Raw genomic sequence first — 26,663 nt, forward strand, 5'->3', positions numbered from 1 at the left:
GGGATAGAAAATAATAATTAAATAATAATTAAACAATAAAAATGTTTTCATGTCTTCTTAGATAAATTTAGACCTGTATTGTATTATTATTATTGTACTTTATAAAAGACACATCACAGCAGAGTATTCTATCCATTGTACATCAAACATGACACAATGTGCAATACTCTTTTTTGTAACACACTGAAGCTGTGTGCAACAAATGCTGGCACACAGTACACACACCACATCTGCACTGATAATTTGACACCTTGCTTGGCTATAACCAAGCTATTAGATCATGATAAACATTACTTGACAATACCCTAATGTTTAGCTCCACAAAGTGAAATAGACACACCTAAAACAGGAATTTTAGTGTATATTTCAGGAAGAGTAGTGTATATTTTTAAAAAATTGTATGTTTCTTGTAAGTAATCAGATGAGATTATTTGGGGTGTGAGTCTGCGCTGTAGAGAAAATGTATCAAAAAGTAACATAGAGATTTGGCTAACAGAGATCTTATTTTTCTCATAGGAAAATCTATTGAAAATGAATATTTGTATCCATTTATCAATGAATATGGGTAAGATATTTTGGTGCATTTGTACAAAACAGATTTATTAAACTAACATATTTACTACAACAATATTTTAGTCACCGAACGTCTTTATAAATAGAAAGGTAATGCATGTAAACTCATGCGAAATATTACAAAAAAGTTAAAAAAATTACAAACTACAAAAATTTCATATATTTGGTTTCTCTTGATATTTGTTCTATATATTATAATAATTTTACATTTTTCCCATAACATAAATTTGGGCTACTAATTTTTGGGCCGTTATCGTAAGTTATTTTGTTAAATTAGCTCCAGATTTAACTTCAGTACTGACTAATCTAATGTATAGCACAAATATAATATTGTAAAGCATAATATAGAAAATATTAATAAAAAAATATACATATACACACATACATACACACACACACACACATATATACGTTTTAGTAACATGAAATGTTAATGTAAAATATGCACTGAAATAAAAAATATTAGTCATTTCATGAATTTAATAATAGTTCATGTTATTTTTTTGTAATTTTCAGTTAATGCACTGAGTTCATTCATTTATTTTCCTCACCACAGTGGAATGAACTGCTAACTTATCCAGCATATTTTTTACACAGCAGATGCCCTACCAGCTGCAACCCAGTACTGGGAAACATCCATACACTTCCACATGCACGCTCATACACTATGGCCAATTTAGTTTATTCAATTCACCTATACCACATGTCTTTGGACTGTGGAGGAAACCGGAGCAGAGGAAATCTACACAAACATGGGGAGAACATGCAACATTGCCAAACATTAACTAATTAACATTATTGTGAAATGTTACCCAAAAATCTAACAAAACTGGCAGAAGTGCACAACAAAATTTGCAATACATAAAACATACACAAATCTAAATTAAATATTAATTCAAACTAATATACTAACTGGGGCAGCACGGTGGAACAGTGGGTAGCACAATCGCCTCACAGCAAAAAGGTTGCTGGTTTGAGCCCAGGCTGTGTCAGTTGACATTTCTGTGTAGAGTTTGCATGTTCTCCCCGTGTTCGCGAGGATTTCCTCCGGGTGCCAGTTTCCCCCACAAGTCCAGATACATGTGCTATAGGTGAATTTGGTTAGCTAAATTGTCCGTAGTGTATGTGTGTGAATGAGTGTGTGTGGATGCTTCCCAGTGATGGGTTGCAGCTGGAAGGGCATCCACTGTGTAAAACATATGTTGGATAAGTTGGCGGTTCATTCTGCTGTGGCGACCCCTGATTAATAAAGGGACTAAGCCAAAAAGAAAATAAAAGAATACATGTATTATATTATTTATATATTATTGTAAATGTGTATATATTGTGAGTTTAATTATACCTTAATGCATTTTTCACAAATAATAGATATCTAGAATAACAGATAGATATTTATTATGGTTTATTTATGTTTATGGTAGGCCTCAGGAAAGGCTGCTTCTCATTATCATGACATGTTTCTATCTTCATTTAAAACAGTCAGATTTCTAATAACCTACTACAGCAGACAACAGCAGCTCTCTTTATAGCTGATAAAATGGGTCAATGGTTGCTTAACTGCACACCACATGAGCAGTTAATTTTTAACAAGTCCAAAAAAAACCCCAAATACAAACAAGCCAGGAGGGTTTCATGAAGAAAAAAGAAACCGTTTGCCAGTAGTGGGTTGGCCTCTGAAACAGGAATTGAGAGCAGGTAACCAGAAACCTCCCTCACTCCCTCAAAGTACCTTCTTCATTCGGCGTGCATGAAACACATCAAGCGCGTCGAGCTGGGACAAGCGCAAAGTTTTTACTGGATGTTTTCGACCCTCATTACTTGTACTGTATGTCAAAACGACGCTTTTTTATTTTGCTCGGGAGCAGTTGCGAACTAACCGGTTTGAAGCGTTGAACTGAAGTCATAAAAATAGCGCCTTTGCTGTCGGCGAAGCTCCTCAGGTGGTTTTCTCCTCCAGCGGGACAAGACGACGCGGCAAAAGTTGCTGATTTCGTTCATTCGGCGCAGGTCTGCAAACAAATGAACATTTGAGCTATATTAGTTCCGCTTTGCGTTTGGTTTGTGTATTTTAAAACGCTTCATTACCTGTTCGGAAAAAGGACAAACGGGCCAACTCAACAGGTAAGGATGTTTTGAGTTATCGAGTGCTGTTGGTTACTTGTTTCAGCAGGTAGTGTCTATATTATTGCACATGTGATGTGTTTTTCTAGCCCGTACTGTAGCATACACTGTTGGCAAACAACTAAATACATATCCGTTTTCTAAGCGCGTGTTTAGAAGGAGAAAGAATGAGGTACTAAAATACTTTCAATTGAGTGTAAAGCAGTTTTGTTCAGGTTTTACAGATTCAATATGTGTGTTCATGTTGGTTTTATGTGTTTTTGTAAAATATTATGTTCACACATCACTTTTAACAAATTATTATCTAAGACTCTTATCAAAAAATAAATAAATACAAATTTGATGCTGATTAATGGTTAAGGTAATTGGGTTTAAGTATAATTAATTATGTAAAATTTAGTTATTCTTGATAAATAGTAATAAACAGCTATTATTTTTATTAATAGGAAGTTAATAAGTCAGTAGGCTTAGGTAATGGGAATTGTTACTTACACTAAAGTGTTACTATACCAATATTATTTATACTGCTCTAAACATGTTAAGAGAAGTATAAATATTGGTGTCACTTTATTTTGATGTTCTTTTTAATGCAATATGTTGAATTTAAGTTATATTGCATCTACATGCCAACTAATTCTCAACAGATTAAAGTAGACTGTTAGGTTGGGGTTAGGGTTAGTTTAAGTTAACATGTACTTGCAAAGGAGGAGTATCAGCAAATATTAAGCAGACAGTCTACTAATACTCAAATGAGAATTAACTGGCGTATAGTTGCAATGCAACTTATAGTCAACAAAATGTGCAATAGGCACCATCAAAAGAAAGTGTTACCGAAATATTAACTAAACTGTTTTTTTTTATATTCTTTCATACTCACATGGTTTGATTACCATTTATATTTTAATTACTCAGTATAGAATTAATGCAGAATAGGCCAAATGTATATGTTAAAATGAAAGGCAAAAAAAGACGTACAATTATAACTAGGGCTGCACGATATTGAAAAAATCTGATATTGTGATATTTTACCATTGCTTGCTTCAAACTTATTTTTCAATAAATATGTATACTTTCAAACATACTTCCTTTTTCTTGCTAAATGGTTACACTGTAAAACCCAACAGTCAACTTTATCAAGTGAGATGAGTGTAGTCAACTCAAAATTTACTAAAAGTTAATTCTACTCATTTGAAAAGAGTTTTGAACTTTTTAATTAAATACCTTGTTACTTCAACTTAAATATAGTAAGTTCACAGTACTCGTATAGATAATTTTTTTTACTCAAATGGTTTGTTGCAATCAGTTTCTTCAATCGATTTCAGTTGCCTTAACTTTTTGGGTTTTACAGTAACTCAGTTGGTTTGAATTCTCTTTATTTATTGGGTTTTACTGTGCTCAAATTGCTTCATTTACTCAAATGGATTAAGTTTACAGTACTCAGGATTAGTTTTTGAACTTAAATGGTTTGTTGCAATCGGTTTCCTCAAACGGTTTGAGTTACCTTAAGTATTTGGGCTTTACAGTGTACAACACCTTTGACCGTCAAGAGCACAAAAATAGAAAATGTGTTAATTTAGCTGAGAATTTGTGGTGTTTCTTAACTGACTCAAACAGAAGTGTGATCTTTAAAAATGAAGTGGTAAAAAACACTTAGATAAAGGTTGCAAATTCAAATTGCGCATAATAGAAAAATAGCCTACAGCTCAACAAACATGAAACGTGGCTTGAAAGTGTAAAGTAACAGAAATTCCCCTTCGTGGTAAACACAGTTTGGCCACAATGCCATATTCACTACTCTTACTATCAGCAAAAGCCTCTGTTTTGATCATTTTAAAGGGTTTAATGTCCTTTTCATAAATATTGTACTTTGTTTTGAGCTAATCTCACATGGCAAGACACAACTTGATGTGCCAAGCAGGTGTCTCCATGTTTAAAGTGGGAGTTTGCAAGTCACTGTTCTGATAATCCCATCAGCCGACATGGTAGAAGAACTAAATACATCAGTTTCATTTTCACAGTCTAACAGTTGTCATTTGATGCAAGGATCAGTACATAAATATTAGGTGCTGGTTCATGTAATCCATAGCAGAACAGCAGTATTATAATCTCTAAATAAGTAGCAAGTTTACATATTCCACATTTACGCTTGGAATATGGCTGCAGATACTCTCCAGGATTAGCTGCCAACACAATTTCATGCTGCAGTCATTTTTAAAAGCATGCACACACCGAATTTGGACATTATAAGTATATGAGTGTCAGAACATGAAGGGCAAAATGGAGCATTTAAAATTCACTGAACTGAATGATTGGAGAGAAAGGGTGAATCCACTCCTGCTTGTCTGTGCAAGAACTGCTTACCATTTTTTTATTTTTAGTTTTTTTTTTCTGGAACTGACAAATAAATACTGCAGGCCTGAAACCACTGGTAGCAGAGCTGGAAAGCCTTCTTGTCATTGCAGTTGCAACCTGTTCAAGTGATTTAAACAAATTCCATCTGGTGCCTTTCTACCCATGACGAGAAGAACTTTAAAGTGCTGCTCAGTGAAAAGCAGATACAGAAAAATGAGAATAAAAGTGCAGACTGTCAGCAAAAGGAAATTGAGTAGTGTAGTGAAGGTCTCAGTTGGTCATCGTGTCGTAGCGAAGATGCTCCCAGACCTGTAGATGATGGATGCTCAGATTGCTAAAGGGAAATTCCTCTCTGCCATAGAGTCACCATGCTGTCAAATACTCAATTACACAAAGATAGATGACCAGCGCTGAAGCATTGCTTTGTCTACTTATTTAAAAACAGGACACTCACTTAAGATTAACACAGATTAACTGCTTCTGTCTTGTGACAAAAACATTTACAGCTGAAGTGTGTAATTGTTCTCGACATTAAAACCTTTGCATCGCCCTAAAATACAAAAACAGCTACATTGCACTGTGTAAACATTTTAAAATTTGTATTTAGAAATGTATAATAGGGTCAAACCCAAACTGCTGATGCACTTCCAACTGAAACAGAATATTGAGTAGGGGGCATGATAGCAAACTATGAGTAGGGTCTGTCTGCGGACTGCAAGCCAGGGGTGTAACCTGAAGGGGCATAACTTGTAGTAGAGGCGTAACTTAAAGTTATGATGACCCACATGTCAAAACTATGTTGTCGGCAAGATGGCGCTGTACATCAGTTATTAACGTCTACACCTACTCCTCACCCAAACCCAACCATCATAGTTATTAACATTTATACCTACCACAACCCTAAACCTAACCATCATCGTTATTACATCTACACCTACTCCACACCTAAACCCAAACATCACAGTTATTAATGTCTACACCTACCCCAACCATCACAGTTATTAACGTCTATACCAACCATAACCCTAAACATAACCATCATCGTTATTAACATCTACACCTTCCTCAAACCTAAACCCAACCATCACAGATTTTAACGTGCACACCTTTTCCAACCCTAAACCCAACCATCACAGTTATTAACATCTACGCCTACCCCAATCATCACAGTTATTAACGTCTATACCCACCATAACCCTAAACCTAACCATCATCGTTATTAATGTCTACACCTACTCCACACCTAAACCCAAACATCACAGTTATTAACTTCTATACCTACCATAACCCTAAACCCAACCATCACCGTTATTAACGTCTACACCTTCCCCAAACCTAAACCCAACCATTGTCGTTGTTAATGTCTACACCTTCCCCAAACCTAAACCCAACAACCATTGTCGTTGTTAATGTCTACACCTTCACTAAACCTAAACCCAACTATTGTCGTTGTTAATGTCTACATCTACTCGAAACCTAAACCCAAACATCACAGTTATTAACGTCTATGCCTACCCGAACCATCACAGTTATTAACGTCTATACCTACCACAACCCTAAACCCAACCATCATCGTTAATAACGTCTATGCCTTCCCCAAACCTAAACCTAACTATTGTTAATGTCTACACCTTCACCAAACCTAAACCCAACCATCATAGTTATTAATGTCTAGGCCTACCACAACCATCACAATTATTAACATCTATACCACAACCCTAAACCCAACCATTATAGTTATCAACGTCTACACCTTCCCCAACCTTAAACCCAACCATCATAGTTATCAATGTCTACACCTTTCCCAACCCTAAACCCAACCATTAGTTATCAATGTATACACCTTTCCCAACCCTAAACCCTACCATCATATTTATCAATGTATACACTTTTTCCAACCCTAAACCCAACCATCATAGTTATCAACGTCTACATCTTCCTGAACCCTAAACCCAACCATCATAGTTATCAACGTCTACACCTTCCTGAACCCTAAACCCAACCATCACAGTTTTTAACGTACAGCCTTAAGTTGCAGAGGCTTTCATACTTGATGCGCTCGCCATTGTTCTGTTATTTGCAACCACAGGGGGCGACGCCAAGTAGGCTAACGGTCATGACAAAATGGATGAAAAAGTCGTCGAGTGGAGTTGCATATTGAAGTTGCTAAATGAATAAATATAATAATGTATTAAATGAATTGGTTGTGGATAAATTTGGATAAGACTCGTGAACACATTCTTTCCACCATCTTACCAAAAACATCTCAATGTGATATCTTGCATCGTTCAATAGGATCTCGATAACTGCAACTTTTGCCTCTAACTTACTGCAAGTTACACCCATCCATGTTATGCCCCAGTCATGCCGTCCGCAGACAGATACACTTGCAAACTAATGGTAAGATGGGTGTGGTTTAGTGGCTGAAGCACCTAAAAACTGTTTTTGAGCATCCTGTTTTCAGATGTGTTAATCATGGTCACAAGTTCTGTTGTTACCAAGACAGTTCAAAGATATGGGGGTGTTCTGAAACCATAGTTCCAACAAACATGCAAAAACAGCATTGCAAATTTGTGTGGTTGAGAATTACAGCTCTCGTCATGTGGTTAGCAGAACTCTCAGGAAGCACTTTCTTGTTAATATGAGATGTGGATTTAAAAAGAGACAATAAACAAATTACAGTTTACATTCCATTTTACATGTAGTGTTTATACGAAGGTGTCTAGTGCAAATAAATTAGGGAGTGTTGTTGGTAGTCAATTAAATGATTTTTGATATAATTCAGATATTTCTTAAAAATGGCCAGAGACTAACATTCAGTACTTCTTTTACATTTTAGCCTATAAATATTTGTCAGTGCTGAACAGAAACTTTGCATTTGTCAGGAAATAGAAAAGAAACCACAATTTATTAAGTAATTAACTGCTCAGACACTTGCATATGGCATTCTGTAATTAACATTTGATAAAAATCAAGTTTTAATGAACAGATTTCAGTGTTTTGTCTGTTATTAGACAGACGTCTTGAAGCAAGTCCAGCACATTACATATTTATAAATGTACATTTAATAAACCATTTATTTTTGTGTTTTTTTGTCTGTAATTCTTGATAAAATATCATTTTAGTTAAAATGCTATACACTGACATTCTTGACTATGACACGATGACAAATGCCAGATTAAATAAACATATGAAATACCTTTCAACATATGAAATACGTAAAACATCAACTGTTTTGTATGCTACTTAAGTAATGAAAATTTTGTTCAAACATTGCGCAAAACTTCAGTCAAGAATGAGTGAGGATGGAGCTAATTTGAATTGCGTACTTAAAATAGTGACAGTCCTATATTGTTAATCCAGTGTGGTTCAAAATCAAAGTCTGACCTTCTTAATGTGGTTTTTGGGAAACTCAAATGGTGTTTTTGACCAGTAGCATGTAAAAAAAAAAGTTGACTCAATCTAAAATTGTAAGACAACTTGCTGCAGAGCTGTTTTAGTTAATAATAATAATTCCTTACATTTTATATAGCGAGTTTCTGGACACTCAAAGTGCTTTACACATTTTTTCGGGGGGGATCTGCTTATCGACCACCAGTGTACAGCATCCATCTGGATGACTCGGCGGCAGCCATACTGAGCCAGACTGCACACCACACACCAGCTGATTGGTGGAGAGGAGACAGAGTGATGAAGCCAATTATGATATGGGGATGGTTGGGAGACCATGATGGACAGAGGCCAGTGGGGACATTTGGCCAGGATGCCGGTGTTAGACACCTACTCTTTTTCGAAAGACATCCTGGGATTTTTAACGACCACAGAGAGTCGGGACTTCGGTTTAACATCTTATCTGAAAGATGGCACTCACTGAACAGTATAGATGATTTAGTTGACTCAAGTGCAGTACTTGGGTTGAAAGTTGAGTCAACTCAAAAAAAGATGCAGTAAGTTGGCTTACTAAGTTGAGTCAACATTTTTTTCCATGTTAGTGTTCAGGAAACACGTTTGAAAACAGTTTTTTGTTCATGTTGGGGGACGGCATGGTGGCACGCTGTCACCTCACAGCAAGAAGGTCACTGGTTTGAGCTTCAGCTGGGTCAGTTGGCATTTCTGTGTGGAGTTTGCATGTTCTTCCCAAGTTTGCATGGGTTTCCTCTGTGTGCTCCGGTTTCCCCCACAAGTCCAAAGACATGTGCTATAGGTGAATTGAGTAAACTAAAATTGTCCGTAGTGTATGTATGTGAATAGGAGTGTATGGGTGTTTCCCAGTGATGGGTTGCAGCTGGAGGGCATCTGCTGCATAGAACAGTGCTGGATAAGTTGGCAGTTTATTCCACTGTGGCGACCACTGATTAATAAAGGGACTAAGCCGAAAAGAAAATGAATGAATGAGTAATGAATGAATGAATGAATGAATGAATGTTCATGTTGAAAATGGTACAGAAATAATGACCTAATTCATATTTATTTGCTGCAGGGCAGTTAGAATGACTTGAAGTTTTGTTAGAAGTAAATTATAAGTATCTACATTCTTGATGAGTTTAGTGTTTCATTAAAATATAGGGAAAGTGGGTTAGACATTCACTGTGACACATCCAAATCCTAACAAAGCAATATTATCTGGGTTGATGTTGATTAGTGTGAAATCAGAGATACGCATATTGAGCTCAAATGCTGCTTCTGGTGAGACGATACTGTTTGGGTTGCTCTCAGGCCTGTTGTGTAGGTGTTAGACCTGTATGGCTGCCAGGATCACTTAAGAGAGATGAGAGAGAAAGCTACAATCAGTCCAAGAATGCACCCCAAAGATACACTGTCAGCACAATCAGAGAAAAATAAACCAGAAAACTCTGGAGGCAACCTGTCTGAGAGCTTAAAAGCTTTTTTTCTTCCCCACCCGGGATAGAGCGAAGAGATCTACTTTGAGAATTGTATCGTGCTATTAGATGCGTTTCAGTTTGGATGCTAAATTGTTGTTTATACATGCAGCCTTCCAGAGAACCTCTTTGTACAACAGCCCGAGGCCAGAGAAGCTGTTGCTCGCAGTGTGTAATTTTACACAGAGTATTTCCCCCATCATCCTGCGCTGCTGTCTCAGTGCTCGTCTCTCGGTGTGCGCTTGGACCGTTTCACAGCGTCCTGCTGCTTAAAGAATTGGCTAGCTGCTGGAGACGTGTTTACTTTTGATGGGGAACCACTGTGGAAAACCACAGGAAGACAATGAAACGACATTGCTTTGCTGATTTTTTTGGCTTTCACGCACATGCAAAAGTTGTTAAAGAAATAGTTAGTCCAAAAAAAAAAAAAAAAAGAAAGCTCTATCATCATTTACTCACTCGCTGTCATGTTGTTCCACGTTTGTATGGCTTTTTTTATTTCTTGGAAAACAAAAAGAGAACTAAGTATATATAACACATATCAATTCGGCCACTTTTAGTTTTGTTTTTCAGAATTTAAATGAATTATCCCTTAGAATATACAACGCAAAAAATAAATATTGAACATGTCACCAATTTTCTCTGAAAACATATTTCTAAAGGTGCCGTTGACCTGAAATCTTTGAGTAGTTATTCAGCAACCCTCTGCCGTCCGTCATTGTAAATGAATATTAGCTGCTTCAGTCCAACATCTACATTAGCAGGATGATCATTTTAGCGTGAAAATGATCTAAAGCACAGCCAAGGAAAATCTCAAATAGTTTCAGGGAAAGAAAATAAAGCTGTATAATAGCTCACTTGACTATGTCTAATAGCTGACATAAATCAAATAAAAAATACAAATTAAAGATCAGATTTGATAGACAGGACCCACAGAACTATCAAGATTTTTACACTCTGTTGAAGTCTGTGGAAAAACTGACACCTGACTTCATGTGACTTCATTCTCCATATAATAAAGCCTTTTATATAAAGTATTAAATGCATTTCTTTAGTTCAGCACTTTCTCCTTGTGTCATTTTATTGTTGTTACACATAACTATTTTTTCAGATTTTTTTTTGTTTGGTTTTATGTTTGTATCGTTTGAGTTTTTACAAAAATCTGGTTAAATTCCATGTCACAGCTACTTTAGAAATATTGTTCCCAGGAAAAAACATGACGTGTTCAATAGTTATTTTCCCTGCTGTAAATACTATTATTGTTAATAAATGATTGGTGCATAGCAAAAATTGTCCTTTTTGAAATATGGATATTTTTTAAATATGGTCAATTCTATATTGTTCCTCAAGAGCAGTAAATCCATCTTTACCCCAAAATTGTATGTTTCATATTTTGATAACTACGTATTTGAAATTCATTTGCAGGTCTGTGGCTGTTCGTTTCTTTTTATTAATTCACCATTTGTGCAGTCAAGTGAGTAGTCATTCTCAATAGCAATGAATCAATCATTCCCCCATATTTTATATTCTTTATTCTGACAAATCTTAGGCATTTCATAATCATATACAGGTCTGTGGTAATTAATTTATTTTCATTAATTTGCAAATTCATGTTAACACCGTTATTAATATATGATGACAGCTGGGCAAAACAAAACAAAAATAGAATTTTTTTAAACATAGCCAAATTGATTTTATATTCAATTTAATATTTTATATTCTATATTCGTACTACTCATTGTATATTTAAAATTTGGTCTGTGGGTCCTAATTTCCTTTCATTGATTCATTTGCTGTTCAACATCATTAACATTTTTAATAAATCTAGACTCATTGAATCATATCGAATCAAGACTCAAGTCAGGAATTGAATTAAATCAGATCTAAAGCAGTCCCTGCTAGGGCTGCACGACATTGAAAAAATATTGTGATATTTTGTTTTGGAGGGATATATATAATGTAATATGAATATAATTTCACCAGATGGTTTGAATATCTCTATTTGGAAAGACTTGATTAATTTTCATCAATTGGGATGATCTTTTTCTATGCAGTGCATCTGCATAAATTATAATAACTTACAAGCATGTATAAATAAGTAAACAGTACTTTATGGTTTTCTGGGGAATCTAACAGTAAAGTACAGAAATTGAACAATCAAATGTAAAATAACATGGTCATCATTGTATAAATAATTACTAAATAATAATATATAATAATATCTTTATTATATTTTATTATATTTAATAAACAATCTAATCCTGCATTGTGACTATTGCAGATACACACATTGCGATATCGATGTTCAAATGATATATTATTCAGCCCTAGTGCCTGCAAATCAAAGTGAAATCTGAAAATAACCAAATAAATATCACAGCTCAAATTTCATGTTCATCTCTTATAGAAACTGTTTATTTCAATGCGTTTGCTGTCTTTAATTATATTCATTTCTCTTTGTATGATAAGCTGTTAGTAGTGTGCATAGCTGTTATCAAACCGTCTGTATCCCATCTTAATTTCAGTGTGAAAATATGCAGCGGTAAGCATTCACATCTCCACATAGACTCCCTGTCAGCTTATTATCATCTCATATAATAGAAGCACCCAGTCCTTATAAATCTAACTCACCCTTCTCAATGGCATGCAGGTAATAAATCTTGTGTTTACGGTGAGTCTTCTTTTACTGGTGGGCTCATTGGCCCTCAGAGAGGTCCTGCTCGGTTCTGCGTTCAGTTTATAAGTCAGTAAATCTTGGTGAAGTGGACCAAACTTGACTGCAACTTTTGTAGAGTTCTATGTTATGAAGGTTTTTTCTCTTTTAGCACATACTAAAAGTGTTTTACAACAAACCTAGCACAGTTTTTTTTTTTTTTTTTTTTTTTTAGCAGCTCTTCTTTAAAGTAATAGACTACTTGGATTATCAGCTTAAGTGTGACGTCACGCGAATCGGCTTCCAGGTCCAAGCGCTATATCAAAATGTATGGGAGACTTAAATGGTAATAATAAAAGGGGTCATAAACGAATATTTTCTCAATTTAAATGAGCGGCTTGGAGCCGGAAACAGTATTTCATACATCACGACTTAACAAGCGGATATTATCACATTCGCTAAAAAATACACCTGCTTAGCTAAGTTAGCATAAATAATGAACAAAAAAAAAAAACAATATATCACCAATATATACAGTATTATATGTAAGGGATAATGAACGGCCTGCCTTGCGTTAAAGGATTTTAATGCACAACGTGGAGGCAAAGGACCACAACGCGCAGCCTCTGTGAAGCCTCTGTGAAGTGCATTAAAATCCTTTAATGCATGGCAAGCTGTTGATTATCCCGCTTATTCCATGGTCATTTGCCAAGGAAGGCATAAGTTTAAAATAGTTTTGCTCTTTGCAGCGCAATATTTGTCCAAATTTTTGTCAGTTTTGACATGTTCGATTTTCTAGTCCCTCCACTGAATCCGCTGTGACAGGCAGACAGGTGGAAAGAGCGAGAGCGCGCATGTGCGTGTTGTTTATACCTGCTAATATTAAGATACGATTTCATCAAACCGATCACAGGTGGACAAATAAGACATTCTCAGTCACACCTGGAGTGTGTTTCCAGTCACGTGGTTTTTTGTTTGTCTACTTTCTATCAGTTCTCTGATGAGGGAGGATCTGTATGTATTTTGACTTTCTATTAACATTAGCCTACCTTTGATACTGTGAAAGCTGGGCTACCTATAGCAGAATTTCTGTGATTTACATTTCATAATCAACTTACAAATCTTATTAAAAGTACCAAATCAATTAAATACGCTTTAGGAGTATGTTACTTTATGCATTGTCTGATGAAATTAAAGATAATTTATTTTATTTCCTACCAACTTTAATCCTTCACACTTTATTCTGTTTAGTTTTAACATGGCGCTTTTATAAAATTCGTTTAACAATATTTTTGAACACTTAAGTAAATAATGTAATTATGTGTAATTATGCCTCTTTCTAATTAAATTATTAGGCTAGGCAAATTGATATCATGGAATTGATTCAATAAAAAGACTGCGATCGTTGCTTTGAGTAGAATAACGTTACGATTATTAAAACACATTAATCTATGAACATGGAATAAAACATTCACAAAGCTGCATATTATGAAACGCCAGTTGAAGGACACATAAGATGCATTCAAGAGAAAGCAGCAAAAGCCCATTTCAGAAATCTTTGCTGTAAAATATGTAAGGAAATTTAGCAAAAGAAAAAACATATTGGGACAGGTAGGAGAACATTCTGCTTTATTTATCTTCTTTAAAACAAAAGCAATGAGCCAAACACACAGGATCAGTGTAATATTACATTACTTACGGTCATAAATTAACTATGAAACTTATCTCTGCGATCTGCCAAAAAATACACCTGAGAACAAATAATAGGTTAATAGATACACAAAAGATTAATTGTATATCACATTTTAACAACAGAAATGCAAGAGATTAGATCCAGCAACAGGTCCTGAGATGGTCTGGCTGATAGAAAACTTTACTCTGCCATTCGCGGAGCTGCCGCTGACCACCTGGAGCTTCCAACATTTTTAAACATGCGCTATCCTTATACATAAACTGCCGATTTGACTTTAAAATAAGTATATTCTCGCTTGAAAAACTCTTAAAACTTGATTTTGTGGCATAATTGAGTATTTTCCTAATTTTGCGGATTCCCATCCGCCATTAACAGTCCTTATCGGTTTCCTCTGCAGCACATGCGAGTTGCTATGGTAATCATAAACGTTTGGGAGAAGGCATTTATTTCGAACTGTGATCAAAACTGACTGGAACTACCTGTGCGTTTCAACGAATATAATGCACACCTTCCAGCCAATCAGAATCAAGTATTTCAACAGACCATGGAATAAACAGTTTTTAGGCATGGGCCGGTATAAGATTCTGACAGTATGATAACCTTAGATAAAAATATCATGGTTTTATGATTAGGGTTAGGTATTGTTTGGGGTTATTTCGATACCGATGCTAAATCGATACTTTTAAAACGGTACCTATGCCAAAACGGTGCCTGAACCGATACTTTTCAGCCACAAAATTATTTGACAAAAAAAATATTTTAATTATTATAATTGAACAATATGAATATATAGTTATAATACGTTTAAAGTAAACATCAATTAATATTTTATATATTTGAATTGCATTAATACATTTCTTTTGATCAGTTGTTTGTCAGCATGAATGCAAGATTTGCATTATGCTATTAACATTACATTAGCTTACTACTAACCTGTGGAAAGGCTGTCATCAAAATCAGGGAACACCTTTTTTTCTGGGTTTGGGGCTTGTGATCACTTTTTCATGGACATCAGTGATGTAATGATTTGCCTTAATCTGAATAAGACAATAATATGATTCAGGTGTTTACATGAGTTGTTTTTTGAATGTTACACTCATGATTCCCAGTAACATGTTATAGCACATAGATCCATTAACGTCATTGTCTCACCAGCCTATAAATGTTTCCTTTGCAGTTTGAGTCTGTGGTCCTTTAAGATAATCAAAAATCACTGTTTAAGTGGTAGACTCTTGATCAGAGTATTGTCAATCATATTAAAATCAGAGTATTGGTGTCCATGTAAATGTACTCACTGAAAGTGCCAGATGATGTCACAAGCTGTCAAAGACCTTTAAGTTGATTCCATGAGCCCATAAGTTTAATGTGTTTCCCCCCTTACACTTTTGTAAAGCATCTACTGCATGTTGGTGTGTCAGAATCCTTGCTTGTAAAGTACAGCCATACTTTAGAATGCTTAGTTTAAGTAAATTAGATGAATGCGATCATGCGTCTTGATGAAGGGAGTCGGTCACTGCATGACACAACGTGTACTTATGTGTGCCTTTGATGCACCCCTTGATGCTTCTTACGTTCTTGTCGCAGCACCAGTGGCACTAGAATTAGGCATCGAAATACATATGCTGATTTGGTCGGGTGCATACCAGTTACAAAGGTACCGGTGCCATTGGTACCCAACCCTATCAAATAGAGTTCCAACATTTGGGATGGGATGGGAGTGGATGGATGGGATGGGATGGAATTGGATGGATGGATGGATGGATGGGATGGGATGGGATGGAATTGGATGGATGGATGGATGGATGGATGGAATGGAATGGAATGGATGGGATGGAATTGGATGGATTGATGGCTGGATAGAATGGAATGCAATGGATGGGATGAAATTGGATGGATGGATGGAAGGGATGGGATGGGATTGGATGGAAGGATGGAATGAAATGGGATGGATGGAATGAAATGGATGGGATAGATGGAATAGAAGGATGGGATGGGATGGGATGGGATGGGACGGGATGGGATGAAATGTAATGTAATGGAATGGAATGGAATGGGATGGGATGGCATGGGATGGAATGGATGGGATGGAATGGAATTGGATGGATGGAATGGAAGGATGGAATGAAATGGATGGATGGATGGGATAGGATGGGAAAGAATGGAATGGATGGATGGATGGATGGTTGGAATGGATGAGATGGAATAGAATGGAAGGATGGAATGGATGGATGGATGGTTTCTTAGTTGAATTATCAGCATATCATGCACTGTCTCATTTGATGTCTACTAAAATTGTCAATGATGCTATAAAATATTGTGAGGGATCTAAACGTTTAAGAGATGATCACTGAAAAAATCTGCCAACGTTACTGTCTGTTAGTTTGACGCCTTAAATCAGCATCACCCATTAAAAAACATTAGCAGTTGACTAGTTAAGAGAACTTTCCTTTATACAGTATAGAGCACCATCCCCAAGGTCTGAACATAAGACACTTTACACCACTTAAATGGTGTAAAGTGACCTATTCAAACAGATCTATTAACAACAGATCAAAAGGCTGGCATATATAAAGCACAACTATTTAGATCAATGAGCCTCATGAAGAGGTTTTAAAGGCAGCAGATGCTCAGATACCCTGCAGAGCATGAAGGATATGAGGTCACAGCTCTTCTGTCATCTCTGCCGTATGGAGCTGGGAATTAGCAATGAAAACGATGAATATTTTGAAAGCAGGCTTGCTGTTTGAACGCCACCTGATTAATTTCCTCTGCCTGCATGAAGAGCAGATATGGGATGCTTGTAATTATTTATGAATAGCGCTGTGTTATGATTTATATTCAGCTGCAAAATTCTAATACTTAATGCCATGAAATGTTTTAGACGAACCCTTCAGTGCACCTTTTCCTGCATGCTTTGTTCTACAGATATTTATATTGTTTGTTAATTTGCTCAATTACCCAAACTGTTGTGATTTCCATGCTAGCAAAGCCTTTTTTTGCCCGTGTCTACACTTTTCACAGTATTTATCTGTTGAGTTGATTAGTTCAGCCGTTTATTGACTTGAATGTGGAATCCCGTCAATGTCTTCTGACCTTTCATCCACCTCTTTATGCCGATTATCTTGTTGACGCGCTACAAAGGTTTGCAGGAAATCCCTATGAGATGTTGTCTCACATTTCACACACCCGAGTTCACGAGATGTACGATTATACAAGGCAGTATTGAGCTGTCAAAAGACTTTTCATGCTATGTAGTGTGCTGTCAATTACCCTTATAAAGTGGGTTGAGCTATTAGGCTTAATTAGCCAGTGCTGTCAGTCAAAGAAGACTAAAACTAACTTTTGGTAGTTTGACAGCGCCTTGGAAAGTAAAAGTTCTCATTCTCATAACTGTAATGCAATAGAGCTTAATGATGATGGATACATTTTGATTTTGCCTGTGCTGGCTTTAATGTCTTTTTTTTGCGGTTGCTGACATTGTAAATATAGCTTATGGATTTTTCTAAACTAATAATTTCTTTCTGTGCTTTATTAACACTAATGGGACATTCACACCAGATGTGGCTTATACGAAAAGATTACCTATAATTAGACGCTTGAACATTTTGAGTTTACTTGCTTTCACGTGTCAAATTCACTTCATTCGCAGGTGAAATTCGCTTTACAATAGATACAGATTCATGTCATGGGATGTTTGTCTGTCTGCCTGGCGACTCCAGGCTGACATGGATTGTACTGAAAGCTTTATGTTTTAGGAAAGCTGAAAAATGGTGTAGGTTTGTTCGATGTTTGGTCTTCATCAGACCCTTCAGAGATGCACTCAGCTTGGTGAGTTTACAAACTCCTTCAGAAGCTTCTCCTGGATGATGGCTGCTTTCAGTTGCTATGCTTCCATCCACCTATATTTTAAGTGCATTTTGGATATGCGCATAAAAAACTGTTGATGGAAAAGTCAAGATGGGCATAAATTTTGAAAGTGTGCATAAAAACATATGCGCATAACTGAGTAGGATAAACTTTTTATTCAATAAGATGCCCATAAACTACAATGGAAACCCTTTTACCGTACAAATTCCAGTATGCGCATCAAAAAACGTCATGTGATTTTGTTTTAAGAGATCGTGTGATGATAAAAATGTGTGTGAATGGATAAACCAGCAGGCTGAGCACACTGTAAAACATCTGAAATGTTGTTTTGGTCATTCTAAAACACCTTAACCATTTCAGTATTAGTGTTATTATATTATTAATGACCTCCAGAACTCTCAAGAGTGTCTGTGCTCCACATCTCATGCCTTTAAACACCACCATCTATTCATTGCGCGTCAGCATACTGTCTTCTGAGGCGCAAGTCATTTATTAAATAAAGAAAAGACTGATGCAGCTTCTCATACCTCAGCAAATAAAATTTTTACTTTGATATTTATTTGATATATGGCGCTAGTTAATCAGGAAGTGACAATTTTGTTCTCTTTGACTCATTAGATGAAAACGCTGCTTTATTTGCACGTCTTTTATGCAATATTCCAGTTTTGTGCTTAAATTTAATCCGCATCTTTGGATGGAAACATACAGTGGTACTTCCGAATGAACCAGAGCCAGTTTGATGACCTAATGTCTCGTGTCAGACATAGGATTTCCTTTCAGGCCACCAACTACAGGCCCTGCGTCAATCACACCACACTGGTGCAAATGTCTGCCAAAGTTCAGATTTTTAAACTTGAGCGTTTTGTGCGAATAACGTGTTAAGCGCATCAAATGTCCGAAATGCTGAATTCACGATATGTCATTTGCTTGAAATGTGCCACTCACACCAACTTATTTGCGTGAATAGTGCCGCAGAATGTCGTGTTTATGCATTGATTTAACATGTAAATAACTCACGCTTATTACTTCATCTACAACTGATGTGAATGCACCATTAAATTGCTTGCTTTTTCAGCCCAAATTTGGGTATATAACTCCCCCACTAGGTTAAAAATTTTAAATATATTTTTTTAATTAGTTGGGTTTGTCCACATTTTATCCAAAATGGGGTTGAAACAACCCAGCATTATTTAGAGGATGTATTTTAAAATCAGGAATAGGACTTGGTGATTAATTAAAATCGGAAAACATGATTAATTAAAGCTGTGGCTGTCATGCAAATCTTGTCAGGGAAGCACGGTTTGTGATCAGCTGTAAATCTCTTCCAAAGGCCAGAGGGCTCTCCCAAGCCGAAACTCCAAACACCCACAAAGAAGAAACCCAAGAAATCCCCATAGCATTGCATTATAAGCAGAAGATTTAACTGCTTTCATTGATTCAGTGTGACTAATAATCACACAACTACAGAATTGTCATGATTACCAGCGATCTCTAACCACCAGAGGGCGCTGGTAAGCACTCACTTTCACATGGACTACATCTTATGAACTACATATTCAGTCATGCCACACACACCTGCTCCAAGTCTCCAATGATTGGACTCCCACAGCTGATGCTGCTTCTGGACTGATTTCCACACTACTTAAGCAGCACACGCAGTCATTCACATGGCTGAGTCTTGTTATCTGTAAAGTGACATTTCAACGTGTTTTCTTGTTCTTGTTTCTCCGTGTCTTTGACCTTGCCCTTGTTTGCCAAGTTTGTCTGTTTGTTCATGTTCACTGCCTGCCTTCCGACCTCTCACCTGTTATAGTGACTACGATTCCGGATTTGCCTTTATTCATCTGTTTGCACCTGTGTTGACCCTTGCTTGCCTGACTACCGAATAAACCTGCACTTGGATCCTAACGTTGTCTCTGTCACTCCACGTGTTACAAGAATCATCTCACAGAAGGTTTATTTCAAACCCTCGACAGCTCTATCACATTCTATCACACACTGGCTACGTTTATATGGACACCAATAATTCAATTTTAATGCGATTTAAGACAATACTCTGATTAAGAGTCTATCATGTAAACAGCAATTTTTGATTAATTAAATCAGATTAAGGTCATAATTGAACTAAAGTGAAATCAAATTAAGACGTATGGAGAATGCTGATTTTAGTCACATTATTGAAGTGCAGACTTTCCGCCGCGTTTTGTGACAGGATAGTCTACGCACACGCATGTGCGGGCACACACACACGACTGTTTGACACTCTGTGCACCTACCCAGTCTGTGCAGACCACAGACACCTGCATCGTGAAATGTGGAGGATTTTTTTCCTCCATTCAGCATGCGGTATGAACTTCCATTAAAACAACTCTTTCTGCGGTTCATAGTTGCATCCAATATCTCGTTTGTCACGGAGGGTGTACAGGAAATGCTCCTGAATGAAAGTGAAAGTGCCAAACTACAGTTAAAGTCGACAAATTTAAAAGTGAAACACCCGAAATTGCATGAAACTCTGGAGGAAATGTGGATAGCATGGTGACGCAATGACGTTAAACAATTATGTGCCATAAAACAGGATCATGAAAGTAACACTCAAAAAGCAACTCACGTAAACCCCTTGTCTTATTATTCTCTTAATTAGATTAAAGCAAATAATTCGATTACTGATGTCCATGTAAACGTAATCAATGATTATCTTAATTTCCGATTAAATCATTTTTGATTTTGTACATTTTACGTCTAAAATCCAGTTATATTAGTACATACATATGTTTTTACTTAATTAAATTGATTTATTTTAATTAGAAATAATAGAGATTTCAACTTGTTACTTAGAGCCCTATGAAATCAGTTGTATTTTTTCCCCAAATTCCATTTGATTTTATTATCACCCCTCATATCCCCCCAAATCTTTCCTTCTTGCATCTTTTTGTTAAAAAAAAAAATATATAATAATAGTGACTAGTTGAGTTTAACTAAACAAACTGAGTAAACCTGTGGCCTTAAAATTATTAAGTAAATTATTATATAAAAAAACCAGCCTGATCTCACGAGACAATGTAAGTATTTTACGTTTTGACAGTTTAGTGGCTAATTCGTACGAATTCGTACGAGTTCAGTCGTACGAAATTGTACGATTTTAAAAAGAAGGCGTGGCACCTAACCCCACCCCTAAACCCAACCGTCATTGGCGGATGAGCAAATCGTACTAAATTGTACGAATTAGATCGTACAAATTCGTACGAATTAGCCACTAAATCAAAAGTTGCGAATTGCCGTGAGATTGTGTTGAAAAAAACCATGGGTAACAATGGGTTTACTCTCTTTTTTTAAAGCTGTCAACTTTTTTTTCTTTTAAAGCAACAATTTACTCATTTTACTGTAACTAACTAATCGCATTTTACAGTGTATCACTTACTATTTCTTCAAGTTAAACTGAACTTTAATTTTGACAGGTTGTTGAGAACCTGCTGTGAGTTTTTGTGTGTATACAATGATAGATTTCCACAAATGATTAACAGTTTTTAATGGTAAGTTTTTCAAAAGTGCAAAATGTTTTATGAAATGACTCTGAGATGAAGTTTCTACTTTTCTCCTCATATAGTGAGGCTAGAAACACTGAAAATACCAGGATGTCGCGCATGCTTGAATGCACGTGAAGTAAATGAACCCACACCATTCATTAACACACAACAGTCTTTTTGCGGTTTAATAAACAGACACTAATCCTCATCCAGACGTAAACCTGCACAGTACACCAAACGTTTCAAAACGTATAACTGTTATGAAAATATCAAGAAATGTTACTCTTATACTGTAACTGTATATTTGTGCATGCTTCATTTTAGATTTCAGGCTGAAATATGACCCAGGCAGTTTGCGAGATTCGCCCAGAGAGTTCTTATCTTTATTTTGAAAAACAGAAGTGTTAACAGGAGTACTTGTTGTCTCAACACTGTATAATCACATTTGAGCATCACGTTATGTCGACGGCTTCTGTTGTTTCTGTGAGTTTTAGCTGCTTTTGATTTGCCATTGCTAAAGCTCAAGGGCAGCAGAGAAGCACTTGTGTGTTAAACATTAGACACTTAATCCACTGAGACAAAACAATGACTCAGTGCTTTTTGGATGCTAAAGGGCAAATTTTTAGATAGGCTGGAAAAGTTTATTTAACACAAAAACAGATTAGGGGAACAAACAAAGCCGGGTTAAAGTTAATATTGAGGAGTGTTTCTGTTATTGTATTTCTGAGTTAAACTGGTCATTCTGCTAGAGTCATTTTACATTTGACAATTTGATGCGCTTTGCGGGTGCTTTTATCTAAAGTGAAGGTTCACATTTTATAAGCATTGCTAGAAGCACATTCTACTACTTACAAGAAGGACATACATTGATTTTGTTCATCAGAAAGTTATTCAATTGTAAAAGTTTATACCCAGACTTGAGCAAAAGCTTAATGTGAGTTTGCGGTCGATTGTGCCTCCTGAAAATCATTTGTATTTCGTTAAACAAAAAGACAACATAAGTAGGTACAAATTTTTTTTTATATATATATATTTAGACATTTTATTTCATCAAAAATAAAAGTGACTTCATAAATGTATTTCCTTTAATGTATATGTACATTAGGGCTGCACAATATTGAAAAAATCTAACATTGCGATTTTTAAAAATTTTTTTTTTTTTTTTTTAAATTCTGCGATATATATTGCGATATTACTGCAATTTCACCTTGAATATCTATTTAGAAAGAATTTATCATTTTAGATTGACTGGGCAGGGCAGTGCATCTGCATAAAATATAAAAAACAATCTACAAGCATAGAAAATGTACAAATTATAAATATACAAATTAAATAAACAGCATTTTATTGTTTTTCGAGGAGTCTAACTGTATTCAGCTATACAGTAATTGAATAATCAAAATGTAAAATAATTCAGCATGTTATTAAAGTTAAAAAACAGCAAAAAAATATGCCTGAATGCTTTTTAAATATTTACTCAAGCTGAACACTAAACTTCAACTCTGAAAACTGAACTGACAGTTTCAATTTACTAGAACTTCTATGTTAAGCTGCTTTGACACAATTTACATGGTAAAAGCGCTATAGAAATAAACATGAATTGAATCACGCAAAATGATCAATTATAATGATCATACTGCGATATTGATGCTGAAACCATATATTGTGCAGTCCTAATGTACATGTTCAAATTTGAAGCTTATCTGGCATCTCTGCATATTAAGCTCAATGTTAATTTATTGTTAAATATTTGGTTGACTAATTATTTATTTAATTATCTTCCTACTTTTTAAATGTATTATTATTATTATTATTATTAATGTTATTGTTAAAAAAACAATAAATATATCCAGGGGCATAGCGGATTTTTTAAAAGTGGGAGGGAAGGGGGGTTGGGGGCAGCTGTATGAGATCATATGTTCATATAATTATTAATCACCTTTTTCTAAATGGTCTGTCTCTAAAAGTGAGGGAGACAAATCCCCTCGTCCCCCCCCGGTTGCTACGCCCTTGAATATATCGTAAAAATAAAAAATAAAAAATAAAAGTGCCAAAAATGATCAGCCAAATAACATTTTATTTGTAATGCAGTAATTAATAAATAATAATAAAAAAAACTGGCTTGAGGGGAGTTTTTCTTCTTATATACTGTATGTGTATATATATATATATATATATATATATATATATATATATATATATAATTAATATGTATACTATTTTAATTATATTAGTAATTAATATATTAATAATTGCTTAATAATAATCATTGCTTTATTAATTGTAATAAATATTACTGTTTACAATGGCTGCGTAAACTACATAACTATTTATTTAGCATTTGGTTAACATCAACAACACTTGGTTAACCAAAGGTGGCATGGTGGCTCAGTGGTTAGCCTCACAGCAAGAAGGTCCTGTGTGGATTTAGCATGTTCTCTCTGTGTTAGCGTTGGTTTCCTCCGGGTGCTCCGGTTTCCACCACAATCCAAAGACATGCGGTATAAGTGAATTTGATTAACTAAATTGGCTAAAGTGTATGTGTGTGAATAGTGTGTATGGGTGTTTCCCATTACTGGGTTGCGGCTGGAAGGGCATCCGCTGCGTAAAACATAATAGTTGACAGTTCATTCCACAGTGGTGACCTCTGATATATTAGAGACAAAACCAAAGGAAAATGAATAAATGAATGAATGAAGGAATAAACCAAAATTCTTTGAGCTATAGGTGACATTAGCTGAAAGTCACTGAAATATGTTTGTTTTTTCTATGGACTGGCATGCACAGGTGAATCCCTCATACTGGAAAACATTAAGAAAATAAACAGGATCAGTTTTGATTTCTAATGGAGTTTAAACACCCATAAGAGCAGAAGCGCATCCCCATCTTTGGCTTTAATTTCCACAATTACAAGCTCATTACTGGGTTTGATTGGATCGACCGGCCGGTATATGCATTTAATTCAGCATATGGGCTCACCGAAAGTGCTGATTAATCGCTCCAAAAATGTCCCACATACACATCTAATGGACTATGTAATTATTACTTAATGGACTATTAGTGCAGTGTGCTCATAGTAGCTACACACTCAGTTTAGAGGCAATTTCAGCAGTTTAAACAAAACAAGGCCATCAGTAAGTGGACACAAGTATGCAAGGAAGGTCAATAACTGTGTTTGTCAGAATATAATGACCTGGTTGACGTCTGTCCTCAGTGTCCTGGTGTTAAAATGCGCTGATAGCAATCAGCGTGTCTGCTTTAGGCAGGATTAGGCTAGTCTCACATTCTTCTCTAAACCTGTTTAAAGAAAATCGCTAATTCCAGACAACACCAGGAAACGTGCCGTTACTTGTCACTTTAGCCTATCATGAGCTAAGGAATATCATAGGTGAATATGCTGAAGTGATTCATTACGAAAGCGTGCTTTGAGCTCCCGGAGATGTTTAATCATTGACTGTGGCTTTACTGAGTCTCTGTTCATTAAAATAAAAATGAATAATTGACACTGGAGCTCAAAAGAAGCTCGGATGAATGTCAGATGTAGCAGTTTTAGTAACCTGCGCTCTTTTTTTTTTTTTGAAGGTTGTTATTTTTAACACACTTATTTGAGCTGATATGTTATAATATGTCTGGTTTTGGATTGTTAGCCTTTGACTAAACATATGAGCCAGCATATTGTGGTCAAGGACATTTCGATTGACTAATGAAAGATAAAAAAAAAATACTTACTGGTAGACTGAACAAATCTACACTACCTGAAAAAAGTCTTGTCGCCCATCCAAGTTTTAGGAACATCAAAAAAATAACTTGACTTCTAGTTGATCATTTGGTTTCAGAAGTGGCTTATATGAAAGGCAAAGGTCTCTATATTATACTTATTTTACCAAAATAAAATATGATCATGCCTTGATTTTTGATTATTTAATTGGGACAGTAAGGTCTGACTTTGCTTATAAAGTCATGTGGAATGGCAAAGAAAGCGTTCCTGCAGGACTCCCAGAGTTCATCAAGATTCTTTGGGTTCATCTTCAATGCCTCCTCCATCTTACACCAGACATGCTCAATAATGTTCATTCTGGTGACTGGGCTGGCCAATCCTGGAGCACCTTGACCTTCTTTACTTTCAGGAACTTTGATGTGGAGGCTGAAGTATGAGAAGGAGCGCTATCCTGTTGAAGAATTTTGCCCTCTCCTGTGTTTTGTAATGTAATGGGCAGCACAAATGTCTTGATACCTCAGGTTGTTGATGTTGCCATCCACTCTGCAGATCTCTTGCATGCCCCCATACTGAATGTAACCCCAAACCATGATTTCCCAAACTTGACTGATTTCTTTGAGAATCTTGGGTCCATGCGGGTTCTAATAGGTCGTCTGCAGTATTTATAATGATTTATAATGATTGAAAAAAGCATAAATATTTTCACCAAATGAATTGGATTTGTGTATATAATGAATTATATTTTGAATTTATGAATTGGATTTGTGTATTCATGTATTGGATTTGTGTGTTTTTGAATTGTGTTTTAAACTTACGAATCCGATTTGTTTATTTTTAAGTGGCGTTTTGAAATTACGAACTGGAAGTATATTTTTGAATCGTGTTTTGAATTTATGAATTGGATTTGTGTATTTATGAATCATGTTGGCGACGCAGTGGCGCAGTAGGTAGTGCTGTCGCCTCACAGCAAGAAGGTCACTGGTTCGAGCCTTGGCTGGGTCAGTTGGCATTTCTGTGTGGAGTTTGCATGTTCTCCCTGCGTTTGCGTGGGTTTCCTCCGGGTGCTCCGGTTTCCCCCACATTCCAAAGACATGCAGAACAGGTGAATTGGGAAGGCTAAATTGTCCGTAGTGTATGAGTGTGAGTGATAGTGTATGGATGTTTCTCAGAGATGGGTTGCGGCTGGAAAGGCATCCACTGCGTAAAACATGTGCTGGATAAGTTGGCGGTTCACTCCGCTGTGGTGACCCCGGTTTAATAAAGGGACTAAGGGAATCATGTT

At 35.9% G+C, this 26,663-nt stretch overlaps 1 protein-coding gene across 1 annotated transcript in view; it reads left to right on the plus strand.

Moving 5' to 3' along the window:
- The first annotated feature begins 2,272 nt into the window (after nucleotides 1-2,272).
- palm3 (paralemmin 3) overlaps nucleotides 2,273-26,663 on the plus strand; it is a 92,463-nt gene continuing 68,072 nt past the window's right edge. Inside the window, exon 1 of the mRNA XM_056459471.1 lies at nucleotides 2,273-2,694. The gene's annotated coding sequence lies outside the window, so the exon portion shown is untranslated. The remainder of the gene's footprint in view (nucleotides 2,695-26,663) is intronic.

The sequence above is a fragment of the Danio aesculapii genome, chromosome 6 (assembly GCF_903798145.1).
Source record: "Danio aesculapii chromosome 6, fDanAes4.1, whole genome shotgun sequence".
Lineage (NCBI taxonomy): Eukaryota > Metazoa > Chordata > Actinopteri > Cypriniformes > Danionidae > Danio > Danio aesculapii.